Source organism: Halyomorpha halys, unplaced genomic scaffold (assembly GCF_000696795.3).
Source record: "Halyomorpha halys isolate HHAL.00 unplaced genomic scaffold, Hhal_1.1 Scaffold988.1, whole genome shotgun sequence".
Classification (NCBI taxonomy): domain Eukaryota; kingdom Metazoa; phylum Arthropoda; class Insecta; order Hemiptera; family Pentatomidae; genus Halyomorpha; species Halyomorpha halys.
The window spans coordinates 100,767-117,859 of NW_027106576.1; the positions used below are offsets into that span (position 1 = coordinate 100,767).

Below are 17,093 nucleotides of genomic sequence, written 5' to 3' on the forward strand. Positions count from 1 at the left end.
TCAGACAACCAAGTAACAACCTTCAATGGACCCCTCACCTAACCTTATAATGCCAAAAGGCAATCCAAGGTATCATCACCCAGATATACATATAGCATACCCACTATACGCATGTACCAGATATTAAATAACATCATTATAGGAGGGTATGAAAAAAAAAAAAAAAATATTACAGTTAGCCCAGGGAATATCTAAATTAAAGATGCATTGTATTCTGTCTAGAACATTTGAATGACTATGAAAGTTGTCAGGTATATGAAAATCTTAAATAACCATATATGAATTTTCAGTATTCTGTGAGACAACTAAACCAAGAAGTCGACCATCTAAAATCGTTGAATTCAGAGGTGACATTCGCAAATTTTCTTGGAAGAAGAGAAAAAAATATATACATTTTCCTGGAAACAATTTGATGAAACTATAAATTCATCCACTCCAACCAATTTAGTGTGGGATAATATCCGGAAAATTCACAAAAACTATCCAGCAACCCGATACACTACTTTGTCACGGGAAACTGACCGATGACCCTGAAATAATAGCTGGAAACTTCGGTGAATATTACTCAAAAATCTTTAACCAACCCTTCATTCATTCGGATAATACAGAAGATCAGGAACCCGCAGATAACCCCATATATCACCACACCGAAGACCCAGAAAAAAAATATAACTCTCCTTTCTCTATGTGGGAACTTAAATCGATTCTCCGAAATCTCAAAGGAACATCATCCAGTCCCGACGACATCCATTACGCAATGATTCAGCACCTTCCACAAAATTGTTTAAACTGGCTGCTCAAATTCTTTAATCATGTGTGGAAAACAGGTGAATTTCCTAACGCCTGGCAACAATCAGTAGTAGTTCCACTCCTAAGACCAGGCAAAGACAAGCGCCAAATAAACCGCCTCATATTTCTAACAAGTTGCCTCTACAAAATAATGGAACGAATGGTTAACAAGCGCTTGGTATGGATCCGTGAAAGAAATGATATTCTCCAGAGCTATCAATGCGGGTTTCGTAGAGGGAGGTCCACTATCGACCACTTAGATCAATTGGAAGCTGAACTACAATATACATTCATAGAAAGGCAGCAAGTAGTCGTAATTTTCTTCGACATGGTTAAAGCATTCGACTGTACGAGCAAAAATACTATTATAAAAAAACTTATATCATTAAATTTTACGGGTAATCTCATAACATTCATCAAGCAATTCTTATCCCTACGCACATTCAAAATCAGATTAGGAAATCATCTCTCTGGTAATTTCGAACAAAAAATTGGATTACCACAAGGATGTGTTCTCAGCACAATCTTGATTGCCCTGACCATCAATGACTTGGGAAGAAACATGCCGAGAGGAATAAGGGTGATGCTCTATGTGGACGATCTAGCGATTATGTGCCGCAACGACATAAATCAAATAAAAATATGGTCAAACAGCTAAGGTCTTACCTTCTCAACCGAAAAAAAAACTAAATGTCTTCATTTCAGCAGAAAAAGAATAACACCTCCATCCTCAGAAATCACCCCAGGAGGCTCTCCGTTAACGTATGTCGAACATTGTAGATTTTTAGGTCTTATATTCGATAGGCGTCTTTCTTTGAACCACCACATCAGTACACGTAGAAAAAGATGCATAGATAAAATTAAAATCTTAAAGTCCTCGGCAAAACATCACGGGGAGCTGATAGATCAATGATGTTGAAAATATAAATAGCCTTAATCCAAACTTGGTTATGGAAGTTTAGTGTACGGCTCAGCTCGCTTCCAAACCCTAGCCAAACTCGACACCGTTCAGAACACCGGAATCCGCATTGCCACAGGTGCCTTTAGGGCCAGTCCAATTTTATGTTTATGGATTGAATCTGGAATACCACCCCTATTATTTACACGACAACTATTAGCTACAAATTATTTTTCCCGGCTATACCTGCAACCCTCGCATCCAACTTATAAGTACATTTTCAATCCTAAATGCTATAGACAGTTCCAACAGAAGATAAATACAACACTAACTCTCGCTGAACGATTAGCGGCCACTGTCACAGAATTAAAAGCAATAGCCATCAACATACCACAAAATAACACGCCCCCCTGGACTTACCTACGTCCAAATGTAAATTGCCAACTATCCAAATACCGCAAACAAAATACAACAATGTCAAAATATCATGTTCTTAGAACTGCTACAAACTCTACCAGAACTTACCGCTTTATATACAGATGGCTCGAAGTCAGATAACGCAACAGGATCTGCCTTTGTGACACAAAAAACAACCCATAAGAGAAAACTGCATCATCTCTCTAATATATGTATATACACGCAGAACTAAATGCCATAGCATCCGCCCTTTACTTTTGTATGACAAATATACCAAATGGCAATATAGCAATAATATCGGACTCCATTAGCGCTCTTCAAGGACTAGATATAATCTATTCAGTTCAACCACTTGTTCAACGAATTCATGAATACTTAATGATGATAAAACAAATAGATAAATCAGTCTACTTCATCTGGGCTCCCGGGCATGTTGGTATTACAGGAAATGAGATAGCCAACAAAGCTGATAGAAAAGCGCTAGTCCTCCCAGGTAGAACCGCAGCAATCTTAAGTGCAAAAGAACTTGTTTGCCCTTAAAAGGAATGTATTAATAAATTATGGCAGGCAATGTGGTATGAAAGTCCCCCCAGTAAGTTGAAAACTATATAGAAAGATGAAGTCCTGGATTACATCAACCCAAAGTAGACGTCGTGAAGAAGTAGTGATCACCCGACTCAGAACATACCCGATTGACACACATCCACCTCATAACAGGAGAGACCCCTCCAAAATGTACGAAATGTAATAGTAATTATATTGTAAATAGAAATCTGGCCGTCAAACACATTTTTGAAGAATGTCATCACTTCACCAGTACATCTGAACCAGTTAGGAATACCAACAAATGTTCCAATGGCGTTGAGAAACGACGAATCCGTAATAGAAAGAGTCATTAAATTCATCCATCACACTAACTTAATAACCAGCCATTAACTATTATAATTATCTATTTATCTTGTCTTATTTTTAAAATTAAACAGTTATTTACCTGGTTTTCATCATACTTTCCACTGTCGTAACGATTATTAAACAAATTATAATTGTCTAGCTAGATAATATTTCACATCTCACGGAAATGAATTCCACTGGTGTGGATCAGTACACCATACCAAAGCTATGACTATGGAACAACTTACCAAAACCAACTGGCGTTGATGACCAGGCTGTTTAACGCCCTTTTAAAACAAACAATATATACACTGCCGTTACAGCAACAACACATATCTAAAACAATCTCAACCTCAACCTCAAAATTCAACCAATCCTCAGCAATTCTATCAACATCAAATGTCTTATATCCTCCCTTTATCAAACGTCACAGATCATAATTGTCAGCTGACATCCTTCCTATCCAAATTCAAATCCCTAGTTACCCACTGATATCTCTCACAAACCCAGTATCCCCTTTCATCTCTCCTTTCAACAATTCTTAAATGAATCACATCAAGCCTATATACATTCTCCCTTGAAACACGAATGCTTAGAAATCATATGAACCAACTAACAGCTTTATTACTTTACAAAAACGTCGATATGGAATTACTGGGCATATCATTTTAGGTGGAGACTTAAACACTAAGCATCAGCAATGATTTTTACTGTGCTATCTGTGGTCAATTTTCAACGCGGCTGAGAGAAAAGCGCCGAGATCTTCCAAAGTCCTGCTTTTTCCTCCAGAACTGAAGAAACGTAGTTCTTAGGGCGTAATTTAAATAGGAATGCAGGTTCTTAAGAAGTCACATCGCTAAATAATTAATAACCCGGCTTGAAAATTAACATTCACCAAATACACACACAAAAGAAAATGAAGTAGTAGCTTTTCTCAAAGTAAATAGATACCCAAACAAACAAGTCTGGCAATTACAATAGGGAACAATAACATTGATACAAACTAAACCCAAAGAAACTAATAGTTAAATATACTAATCAGTTCCTTATATACTAACACACTCAGAGAAGATATCAAAAACTCTAAACAGTAAAAAAAAACAACGATGTAATTACATACGAAAACACGGCTAATTTATCCAAACTTTACACCAATACGAAAGACAGGGACAAACGAGCTACAATCTAACATAATGTATGAAATTCTCTGTGAAGGGAAATACGGGAAATCTTATTTTGGTACTTCAGAACAGTATTTCAAAAGAAGGGTACATTAACACATATAAGGTCGTACCTCTATAATAAACAACCCTCTTACCACACATTTTAGACAAACAGAATATAAATTCAAATTCGCTATACCAAAAATCATACATTGGGATAAAAACAACTTTAAGCGAAATTAAAAAGAAATGATCACTATAAAAAAATATATGAATCGCGTTATAAACAAAAAATCAGATGTTCAAAATTTAAATTCATGTTACTCCAACATAGTAAGTATATAAGAAATAATAACAACAATAAAGATAAATAGACAAAATACAAAACAAAAATAGCAGGCTGACTAACTGCTAGGAAGAACGGTCACTTGTTGGTAAAACCAAAAAACACACACACACTATACCTCCATCTCAAGCCTATTCAGTTCCGGTACAAACCTATAGTTGGATCACATTAATGTAGAACAAACTGTAATAGGCAATTGTGAGTAATGTTTTTATTAAATAATGTTTTAATTGTTATAGTTATTAATCTTAAAATATGTGCATGTAGTTGTATAGTAATTAACTCAAGAAAAGTTATAAATATATATAATGAATTAAGAAGATCTTCAATCGTTTTTTTTTAAACGTAACAAGTAAACGTTCATTAAGACTTAATATTTGCTTGCGAGAGAACTACCAATTGGTTGCACCACACTGATTATTTTATTTCAGAAGGTCCCGTTGCCATAATTTTTTCAGACCCCCGTAAAATTAACGGTAAAGGATTGGAATGAAAGGTTACAAGTTAGTGCGTAAAGAGATTAAAAGAAAAGGAGGACTATGTATTACGGGAATAATCTGCAATAAATGGAATATTGATTTTTAATATGTTATATTATTCGTCACATGAAAAGGAGTATTTTGGATTGTAAGGATTGGATATGGGAGGAATTAGATGGTTCAGTGGAGCCCCAAAGCTCAACTCAAGTCAAAATAGGCCTGATAATGATAATATAAATGAGCTATTTCTAGTAATTATGGAGTTGGAAGTGTTTGTAAAGTAGTTTTCGGTAATCGGATCCTTAAAGAAGTTTCTTGTCGTTTCAGTATTGTATGACCATTCCAAGTAAGCCGTTTAAGGTGGATCTGCTGGAATACGGTTACGATTCTAAGTTACGGATCTCTTAGACAGGGATAAGTGTGATATTGTGGAAGGATACTGCAGGGCAGGAATCTTATTTTTGTCTTGATTTTGTTGTTAAATGTACGACAATATTTATTCATTTTTATTTATATATTTTTTTCCATATTTAATTTATATTTTAAAATTGACAAGTCTGAGGTAAAGTAGTACATTGATTAGCACTGAAAAGAATTTATCTTAATAAAAAAAATGGACGTACATTCATGAAATAGTATTAACCAGTAGCTTGGGTCAACTATGAACAAGACACTCCGGAATAAGCTTATTATAGAGAACATCAATTGTTGGATTTAAAATGAGATTCCCATTCTGCCATATAGCGCTTCATTCTTCCAGCTGACTTCGTTCTGGCTTGTTAGAATTTCAATCTTTTTTTCTTTTCGTATTATATCATATTAAATAAAAATTAAACGAAAAATCAATTGGTCTGATCAATAAGATTCAACTTAACCATTTTTAATTTTTTTTTTATGGTTTTCCTATACTAATTTTTTAATTTTTAATAAATTTTATTGGTTGATGTTAAATTCGTATGTAAATGCACGACTGAAAAGCTAAGCATAAGAACATACAATTTGAATTTACAGGGAAAATTAAAAAGGGAATATTTTTAAATACTAATTTTTACATAGTGGCCTTATATATTTTTTCTTAAACGTACAGATAAGGTAGGTTTGAGAAGTTCAAAAATTTAATTTCAGAACAGGAATATAAAATCATAGGCTAGCTACCTCATGACGCATAAACTTATGACAAAAGTTAAGTTTATTAATCGGGATGGTTTAATTAATTAATTAAATTTAATTAATTAATAAAGAGTTTAATTTAATTTAAACAAGGCTAGGTAGGTTTTCCATCTTTAAGTAAACATTAAACAATAAAGTAATTGTTATTAATGTATTTGGTTATTGTATGTGTATAAACATATTTTGGGTTTTCACCGCACGATTTTAGTTGTTTTTTTTTTGCTGCTCATAAATTCACATGTCTCTAGTTATAAAATTCATAAAAACAAATGAAGCATACGTATTATCAGCAGTGCGAAGAATTGTATGTACAGTAGGATGTAGTAGCACTGCGTTACAGTTTTTACTTTCCTTATCGGTTCTTAGAAATATACATGACTGACATTTACGCTTCTATAAGAAGTTAATTTTTTAATTAAAATAATGTAAGTAAGGTTTCGAATCTACCCGCGAAAAATGAGGCATTTCCAAACGTTTAAAACTACAATTGCAAAACGCCAAACTTTATCAAATTGGGATAAGGACCGAAATTAGAAATATTGACTATAAGAGTGATTACGTAATATTTGAGATTAAAAAAAAATATCTTTATCGAATTTAAAATATACTTAATATTGGTTATTTATAAAATTAACATTTATTGAAAAAATACAATCGAGGGCAATAAGTATTAAGGATGTTCTCAAAGAGATGCGTTCAAGTCCAAAAGGTTCAAAGTTCTGCATCTAACTGAGGATACGTAGTTGAAGATCATTTACTTTCTTCTTAAAAATGCATTATATGAAATTTTAAATTGTATTTCAGTATAATAACCATAATTAATGGATTTAATTTGGATATTATATTTATATTGTATTATGACATATATCTCTTGGTTACGTGATATTTTTAAAACTATTTATGTACAATATCCAAACTGCCTACTTCAAAGGTTAAATTTGAAACATAAAAGTTATCAATTGAAATTCAAATGGGAGAAGTTACAATTGATATTGAAAAACATATACAGTTGATATAGTTTCTACATGATATACTATCTTCATGTTTATATGTACAACTGGTAATTAAAGTAAATTGTTTTGATTAGAAGTAATAAAGTGATTAAAATTTAAAGTAATAATAAATTTTATGTTACCAAACATTAATGTTTAACACCCACTCACTAGATACAACAAAACTAGTAACTATATTTCTACGAAAATATATAATTACTTAGTCCTAACACGACCCTTTACAATGGAGAATAGGTTTCTCTAAACATTTAATGGCTTCTCTAGATCGAAGCCATGATATTTTCTATTATGGCCCAACAATGAAACAATTGTTATGTGATATTGCTGATTTTTAAATAATATCACATAATTGGCACCCTCAAATCATCACAATTTAATCAAACCAAATGTCGATGAGTCACTCTTTACATTACATCTTCAATAAAGGTTTATTAAAGTACATGAATATAGGACAATAGTCCCGAAACGTTGTGCAAGAAATAAATATATTCAAATTGGAAGTTTTAACCTCAAAAAATTTATTTAAATTAACTTACCAGACTTTCTAAAAAGAAAATCTAGTACATTACATCTATTTACCATAAAAAAGCTATCAGAAATAGGAAATTAAAACTTTAACATATTTTTTTTTTAATTTCCAAAAATAAAAAAAATCACCAAAATCAAAATGAATAAATATACACGTAAAAATATTTTTAGGATAGCTTAATAAGTTGCCCTTTTATGAGTTAAACCCGCATCTTTGATCAATGGTAATTTGAATCCACTAAGCGATAGTTTTTCTCGTCACCTCCCTTTTATCCAGGACACTTCTTAGAAACAAAGTAAATATTCTCCAAGCTTCACCGATTCTCTGAGAAACTTTCTCAAGTGTAGTCGATGTCAATCAATGTAGCCGCTTTCGTTGAAATGATCACCTAGATATTTGGAATTATTGACCTGCTCTAGTCTTTCTCCGTTCGCTTTGACTCCCCTAATTTTTCCCTGGGGTTTCTTAACTATCTTTATACATTTGGTGTTTTCCGGATTAATTTTCATATTTATCGTGACCATTCCTTCTTGAAGAACAGTTTTGCCATATTGGAAGTCTCGTTCGTTGGAAGCCAGCGAGATCAGGTCATCCTCGATAGCTAACACGGAAAATCTTATAGGTTGTAAATTCCTGTGTCCTTACTGAAACTATCTAGTTCTCAGTTTACCTTTCTTTATCGCTTAATGAGGACTACTATGAAGAGCAGCGGGCGCAAACAACAGCTTTGATGAATGCCTGATTTTTTTTCCAATTCCTATAGTATGTGGTTCCTTGTTCCAACTACATTCCTGGTAAAAAAAAACGATAATAATTTTATAATAAATATTAATCATCTAAAAGTATAAATATACGCGTAAAAAAATATTTTACGCATTGCTTAATAATTTTGCCCTCTAATGAGTTAAACGAACATCTACTATCATTGCGAATTTTAATCTACCAAGCGATAGGATTCTGAGAAGAGGACGTTATAACATTTATTTTCCAAGTAACAACTAATCGTGCAAGGAAAGAGCACATTGTTATATTTAAAGTTATCCTGTCCCAACCGCCAGTCCATCTTGGATCACCGAAACGAGATGTTCTTTTGGATCTGCTGTTTCCTCTTGGTACTGGACCTGACCTCTTCTTCGGAGGGTACAATGATTCATACCCTTCCAGATCCCAGACAAGTTTGTCCGGTAGGCACTAGGTTGGCTCGATGCGGTCAAACTCTCTGCTGTAGAAAGTTGCTCATCTCTGATAGGACAGGTTAGCATTATGAGATAGTATATTAATAGTCAGTACATTTATTATTGAGCTACTCAGTCATAAAACCTTTGGATAAATATTTTAGGAAATTTGTATTTTTAGAATAATAATGTTTTTGAGTAATCAGGTTTTTCGAACTAGTGCCTCAATATTACTATTATCCTCGTAATTTCCACTGTGGCCATGATATAATAATTACATTGTTTGGATTATTATTTTAATTTTATATATTAGAGTGCTACAATGGGTAGTTTCTGTACATGACTGTATCACTCTATTTTGATCTTACATTAAATTTACTTAATGTATTTTCATGTAAATATAGTTGTAAATAGCAATAAATAAGTGTATTTATTGTTATCATCAAAATCGCGGCGATGAAGCTGATATCCTTGATATTTTACAAATTTCTCTATTGATATGTTGGACAAGTACGAACCATGTATGTTTTTATTTTGTACCAAACCAATTAAATTGGTCCAGTACACAAGTCTGAAGTTGGCTGCTAAGGTACAGGGCATGTCAGATTTTCTTTTTTAAATTCAATAGCAGTCTACAACTTAGATCCACATATCCATATCTGCTGATATTTCGAGCGTGCTCGGAAGCATTGAAAGAAGTTGGTTTCAATTATTGTTTAGTAAAATTGGCTTACTAAACAAATATAAATAATGAATAAAATTAATATTTTATTCATGAGTCCTTAAAAACTCATTTTCTAGTTATTCCCTTTTCTAGTATCATCACTTATTCATCTTATTTCAATCAGTATTTGATTAAACATTTTTATTGAATATTTCTTAATACATTTTTTGATGCAGAATGTTTTCTAAAATATTAATTTAAAGAAAACATTTGTATAAAATAATATTACAGATAAAAAAATATTTTAATATATAGACCACGGACTCCAGGCAGGTTTTTTATAAAAAAAAAATAAAATAAAATTGATGTTAACACTGCATTAACCCATTTACTTTTGATTTAATTAATTATTAAATACACTTATACTCCTTTATATTTTTTTAAACAATTATTATTTATATGTATTTTATAGGAAAACTGAATTGAAACATTTTAATAATATGACAATAAAAAAAATTGAATATAAATAAATAATTTAAATGGAAACCAATTCATCAGAAATTATGTACATGCATTCTAATATTTTCTACTATTCTATTTTATTTAAGAAGAGAAAGAAAAAATAAATAAATATGCCATTAAAGCGTATTTCAGAATGAATTAGTACATGAAAATAAATAGTATTGATTGTAAAGTTTAGTGTATATGACTAGGTACATATAAGTATATCGTATAATATACACAAGGTAATGAATGCTATGGCAATAAATTGTGCTATAGTTTAATAGGTTGAGTTTTCTTGAGTTTAGAAATTGAATGTTTAATGATTTTTTTTAAATGCAAGCCATGTTCTATATTTTACATATCTCGGATATAGGGTTTTCTAACATTTCTAATGAAAACATGCTTTCAGCAGTACGAGGAATTGATGCAGAGTGGAGCTTTGGGTTTGTGGTTTTTCATTTTCCTTATAGATTCTGGGAAACATACATGATTGACATTATATAAAAAAAATCTTCTTAACGGTTATTTTGTAATTATAATTATGTATATAATGTGGTGGACCCATAAATAGAAAACAAAATTCTTTATTTACAAAATGCTGTCTGATATATCTAATAAAGAATATGGAGTCGAAAAAAATTTAATTTTTTTCTCGAAATATAAGAATTGAAGTTTTAAACTATATTTTGTTATAAGTAATATAATAAATGGATTTAAATAGTATATTATATTTATAAACAGAAAATAATTAATAATTCGTTACTAATTAAGGTATATATCTTTTATTGTTACAGACCCAGACAAAGGAGGATCAAAAACTATTTTCTGATTTCCTTGGATATCCAGCTGTATTTGAAGGACATATATCTCTTTGGAACATGATATTTTTATTCATGAAATCTGCATGCTTGGATATATTAATGGGCATATATTATATGAAATAAATAAATTACGTGTAGAAATATATGTGATTGAATATTTTTTTTTACCTCTTTTCCATCCTGTCATTTATTTACAGCGTTGGTAATAAGCATCTTAGAACACATTTACACTATATTTATAGATATATAAGTTGAATAATAAAATAAGAAATTAAAGAGAAAAAAAAATTAAACTTAATATAATATAACAGGTTAAACGCAATCATTCCTATTTACAATATTCACATTCAGCCTCGGATATTTAGAACCGAGCTTGTCACCCCACTTCTAGAGGCAAAACCTGGACTCTGGAAGATCCCGACGCCACTCTTTTAACTGCGTCACTGGAATTTAGAATTTCCGCCGCGTACTAACCAAGCTGGGAGTGTCAAGATTAATTTCTCGGGACCATCGAAAAATATATATTAACTAGCCCAGTTGGGATTTGAACCCTACAAAACGTTTCAAACTTACCGCAAAGCCGTTGCGTCCCTTATTTAAGTCCTACTGTACACCCTCAGTAAGCAGTGTATTCAAGACTCGATTGGGATCCCACATTTCTTTTTGTTTTGAAAATTTCGAAATTAAACTTGATAAATAAAGTTTCTTTTTGGTATTCTCTTGTAGTTCTTTTAAATTTTATGTTTTAAGTTCCTCTATGAACTTAACTCTGCAATTTCCAATTGAAAGGTATATTTCAGATAACGATTCCTTAAAGTAAATCTAGTTCTAAAACGATGTCGGCGATTCCAATCGTTATAAAAAAAAAATCACGAAACTGTTTTATGGTTTTTGACTTTATAAAACCAAACAATAAGAGAAATTAAACAAACGTCTGAGAATTTAATTTATCCATCTTACCATTTTGTAAATCTAACGCCTGAAACATTGATAACGTCTCAAAAAGTAAATATCTCAATTATAATGACGAATTAATACCGGAAATTGTCTAACGATTTTCCTACCTTTTCCTTCAACGTTTGGTTGGAATCCCGCACAAATTCAAAACCATTAAAAATTAATTGGTAATTGGTAATGTATGCTTTCATGATGAATCTCATCGGGAAAATCACTGATATAAAATCTGTTGTACTTTTTCGTTTAAAATATCTCTTTTCTTTGAAAATTATAGAGTTGAGTGAGATGGAGAAGAAGTGAATGAGCTTATAAAGTCAACTTCACTACCAGAAGATCATACAATCATCAAAACTAAGACCTTCCTAATTTTATTCTGAAATTCTAAAAAATGAAAGTTTAAAAAATCAGGAATGCATATAAAAAAAAAGCGAAATTGAATTTTATAACAGTAGAAATCTGATAAATAAATTTTAAAAAATTTACCTATTTGATTATAATATTTTCAAGCTACCATTGTCCTGGATAATAAAAATACTCAATGTGAATTTAGCTCACATAGGCAAAAAAATATTTTTACAGTTACTGCAAACGGATAATATGATTGGTTGAGTCAAATATAATTTGTTAACGCACACTGAGCACACTTCTGAGGAGCTTCCAATTTTTTTATGAACTGGAGGGAGCTATTGTGGTAGGCTGCAAAGGATTAGATATGTGCAAAATTATTCAATGCACAAAACGTGGAACAGTGGTGAAAAGTGTAGGAAAACCCTCCAAAATGAAAGGTGTAAAATCATGTTGATGAGTGTGGTTTCTTACACTCAAATCACCGTAATTGGTTCTCCTATCAAAGTATATTTGTAAGCCGTTGACTTAATCTTACAGACGTTATTTCGGTATTTGGAAAAATTAAGTGTTTACTGGTTGTTGTTAATTTTTTTTTAAACCATCCAACGAAAAATATTCCGGCCAAGTCGATACCAACGAAAGCTATTGTAGGGTAAACGAATTGTAGTTTTTGTAAAAGTATGTATGGTTCATGATATACTTTTTTCCTAAATTACTTTGGTGACGTCCAATTTAATAACAGAAACATTTTGTTTGCACATTTTAAATATACAAGAAAAAAATGAGCTTTATTGACCTTTGTGATTAGACTATTTTTGCGTAAAAGTGTACATATCGGAGCATCTTTTGTGTAAGATTCATTGACGTACTGAGACGTATGAAGTTAAGGACCTTTTTGGAAGGTGTAACCAAAATAAGGTAAGAAAAATGATCAGAATAGCATTTTATTAATAGGAAAAAATGATTTTAATGACGGAAAATAAAGATTTATATTTTTCACCTGAAAATATAATCGAAAATAAAAATAAAATAAATAAATAAATGTATTTGAATTCAGTACCCTGGATAACATAAGAATTTGTGAGAATTACACAATTTAGAGGTTTTTACACAAAAACGACAGTTTCCTACCACTGTGCGGCGAACGCCTACCAGAACTACCTGATGGTCAGCTGCCTCATGGCTTACCTGAGAATTAATTGCCGATTGAGACTTTCCAGGAAATTGGCAATCACTCTTAATAGATGCGCACAAATATACTTTGGATATTTGGATTGTCCAGCTGGTGACGGAACGGAATAGGAGAGTTACTGTAGTTGTTTGCCAAGTTGTCCCACGAACCAAGAGAACATAACTCGATGTATGCAAGAACTAGATAATATTTGTTCTAACTACATGTATTAAATCCTGGCAGTATCCACGAAACCGGATCTCAGATTGTATTTATAACCTTTAAACTCATAATTAGATCCGGATACCAATTTTTTTGTATAGGATGAGTAGATTTTGTTTGTTTGATAATTTTAAATAATGCAGAAAAGCATGCCCATCTTAGTATGTATTATTAATATATAAATGATTTTTAATTTCATATTCTCGATGACTATCAATATTTTTATATATAAGCCATTTACAGTAATAGCAAACTTTACTTTTATAAGGGTTGCTCCAAAAACAAATAAAGTTATTATTATAACTTTATTATGTAAAGCATAAATTATTGCAACATGATTATCCGTCGCACAAGACTACTGATTGGTCCATTGTTATCTTAAAGGTTGACCCTTGTTATCTTGCATCACGGACTAGTTTGTTCGGATGTTCTGAGGCGAGATGTTCTTTTGGCTCTGCTATTTCCTTTTGGTTCTGGTCTCTTATTCAGAGGCAGAAATCATCGATGTAACAGACATCGGCAACAAGACTACCCACCAAGCACTAATGAGGAGACCCATGTGTCCTGAAGGTCAGAGGTTGACTAAGTGCCCTCCCACACTCTGCTGCAAAAAAGTCTACCATAGATAGGACAGGTTGGTCTTAAGTCTGCGTAGAATATGTCCCTATCTTCATTAGTAATGTGATGCTCTGAATATCTGATGTTAAAAAGCTTTTTAGAATGGAATTTTTTAATAAAACCAATTGTTCTGAACTCAAAACTTATCACTAGAATAAACCATATCCTTATCATCAATGTATAATCAACAATAAGAACCAATCAAAAAGTTACATTTTACTTTAGAAGTAAGCTTCAACAAAAATCTGGTGTGCATATTACATAACATTAAGTTATTACAGTTTTAAATGAAATTAATCCTTCTACATTTCAAATCTACATCTTTACTATTCACACAGACAATCCCCTTACTACAGGGTTAACTAAAATTATGTATCACAAAGTAAACAAAAAATTCCCTAGAAAGGTAGGTATGTCCAATAACTGTTTTCTTAAAAGATTTTTATTGATGTCAATTATTTAATTTATAACAGTTATAAGTTACGGCCTGATATCAGCTGGCAGGGCCATAACATCTGATCGAGTAATATATCAGCTGTAGATTGATTGATTAGTCTTTGAGTTGTCTTCATACGTTTCATTTCACACTCCTTTCTCTCTTTTTATTTTTAGTTTTCAATCCAGTAAATCATAAGAGGTGTCGCAACCCGGGAACTTTAGATATAGACCGAATAAATAGGTCAAGATCCAATTTTTTTTTATTCCAAACTTATAAAAAATGTTGTGGATATTCAGACATGATAGCTTACGTGGTCAGACCGGCAGTCCTGAACTTGACCCCTTGAAAACCTTCCTCCGGTGATGAAAAGTGATATTCCGCCGCTATCGAATATGGATGGATATAGCGAAAGCACACGCCACTTTGCTGGAGTGGATTAAGGTTCGTACGGCAATCAGGTTGTGGCATTATTCTGGTTATAAAGTTGGTCCACCCAACTTCATGAAGAGAGTACCCTTAATTATGTAAAAATCTGATTGTCGAGCATGATACTGACCAAATCACCTCCTTACACAACCGTTGGTATTGTAACAGTACTCCCTTACAAAGTACAGCACCCCTAGCCCTTCGTAGCGTGTAGCGATACAAATTTAATATTTTTTAATAATAAAACAATTAATTCAACTAATTCATTTTCGAAATATAAACAATAGCATGCATATTAAATGTTGTTCAAAGTGATTGCCTTGAGTATTAAGACAGGATAATGGCATTATCTTTTTTCCAAAGGAACAGTGGCACTGGATTTGAGTAATTGTTAAAGTATTGGATTTTTTTTTTAGATAACATTAAACAATAAGCGTGGTGAATGACCTATAGTCTCTAAAAATTGGGATAATTGAAACATTTTATATAATGTTAATGATTGAATTTGATTAATAAAATAGCTAGACCTCATATTAATTTATTTATTATAACTTAAATAACTTATATTTGAAGAAGATAGTTAACCTACGAAGTAGATTGTAGGAAGATAGTCCGGGGGGGAGGCGGTCAATAAAGCTATCAAAATAGTAAAATAAAACTAATTATTGTTAACCAACGTTTTTCCCAACTTTGCAGAGCTTCGTCGGGGCTAAATGAAAAGCTAGATACAAACATTGTTAGATATGACAAAATATTAAAATAAATACACAGGGAAAATACGAAAATAACATAAATAAAAAAAGATTTTTTCTTAATATTCAGACATGAATATCTATTTCTGGGTGGTCCCAAGAAATAAATCTTGACTATCTCAGGTGGAAATCGTACCTACAACGTACCAAAACGGCTGCTCTTAGACCTTATTTCCAACCCGAATATTGTGTATTATACAGGAAAGTTGTCACAACACATCCCTCCGCATTCACTACGAGCTGTTTGATATTATAGTCAAAGATAATCAATACAAATATAAAATGACAATACCTCAGAAACTAAAGAGTTAAAATAAAAATTAATTTAATTTAATTTAATAAAAAAATGACATATCTTATTATTCAAAATATTTCATAGTTATCACCGAAAAATTAAGAATAAGCTAATCAAACAACTGGTTTTTGAACCAATTATTACATAAGCACTTCTATCTAATGACTTGTCTAATAACAATTATTTCAGTATTTTAAACAAAAATAATAAGATCATTAAATGATAAATTTAATGGTACTAAATTTAACACCTTAATGCTATAAAAGATTATTCCCACTAAAAATCAAACAACTATATTAAGTTTGATTTAATTGGTTATTATTTCTATTTATTGATAACCCACATAACAATCAGCCACAGCCTGAAGTAATGATAGCGATACAATTAAAATAAAATCATACCAGATTAAAAAAAATGTATATGCATGGAGCATTAAAAAACTGCGGTCCAGGAAGCTTCGACTATGACCCTTAAACATTTACAAGCGAAGAGTTCCAGGGAGCCTATGATGTAATGTACAAAATACTGGAAGCGGGATGTCGATGCCCAAGGGTCTTTTTGTACCCTACAATACAAAAATATTTAATAAATTTATATATTTAGCTATATATAAACAAGTAAATAAATTGGAGGGGAGCGCGGGTAGCCCCGGGGTAAGGCGCGTGGCTACTAACTCTAAGTACCCGAGTTCGATTCCAGCTAGGCAGAAAATTGTTTTCTGTCACATTGTAGCCGTGAGTCAACTCCTGTGGGTCTTGGAGCCCTCCTGGTGTTTATCGAGCGTAATTCTGACCAAATCACCTCCCTGCACAACCGTTGGTCTAGTAACAGTACTTTCTTACAAAGTACTGAACCCCTGACCCTTCATTGGTTGTAGCGGTACAGATTTTAATTTTTTTAAATAATTTTTTATTTTTATTTGATGGATTTATTTATTGATAGATATTACAATCTGCCACACAGTTGTGGGCAATAAGTAATATTGATGAATGATCTCATACATACT

At 31.9% G+C, this 17,093-nt stretch overlaps 1 long non-coding RNA gene across 1 annotated transcript; it reads left to right on the forward strand.

The window, feature by feature from the left end:
- Positions 1–8,702: 8,702 nt before the first annotated feature.
- Positions 8,703–11,004, forward strand: LOC106687617 (uncharacterized). The gene is made up of 2 exons (XR_001344188.2): positions 8,703–8,949; positions 10,833–11,004. It is a non-coding gene; the product is annotated as an uncharacterized lncRNA (long non-coding RNA).
- The last annotated feature ends 6,089 nt before the right edge of the window (positions 11,005–17,093 follow it).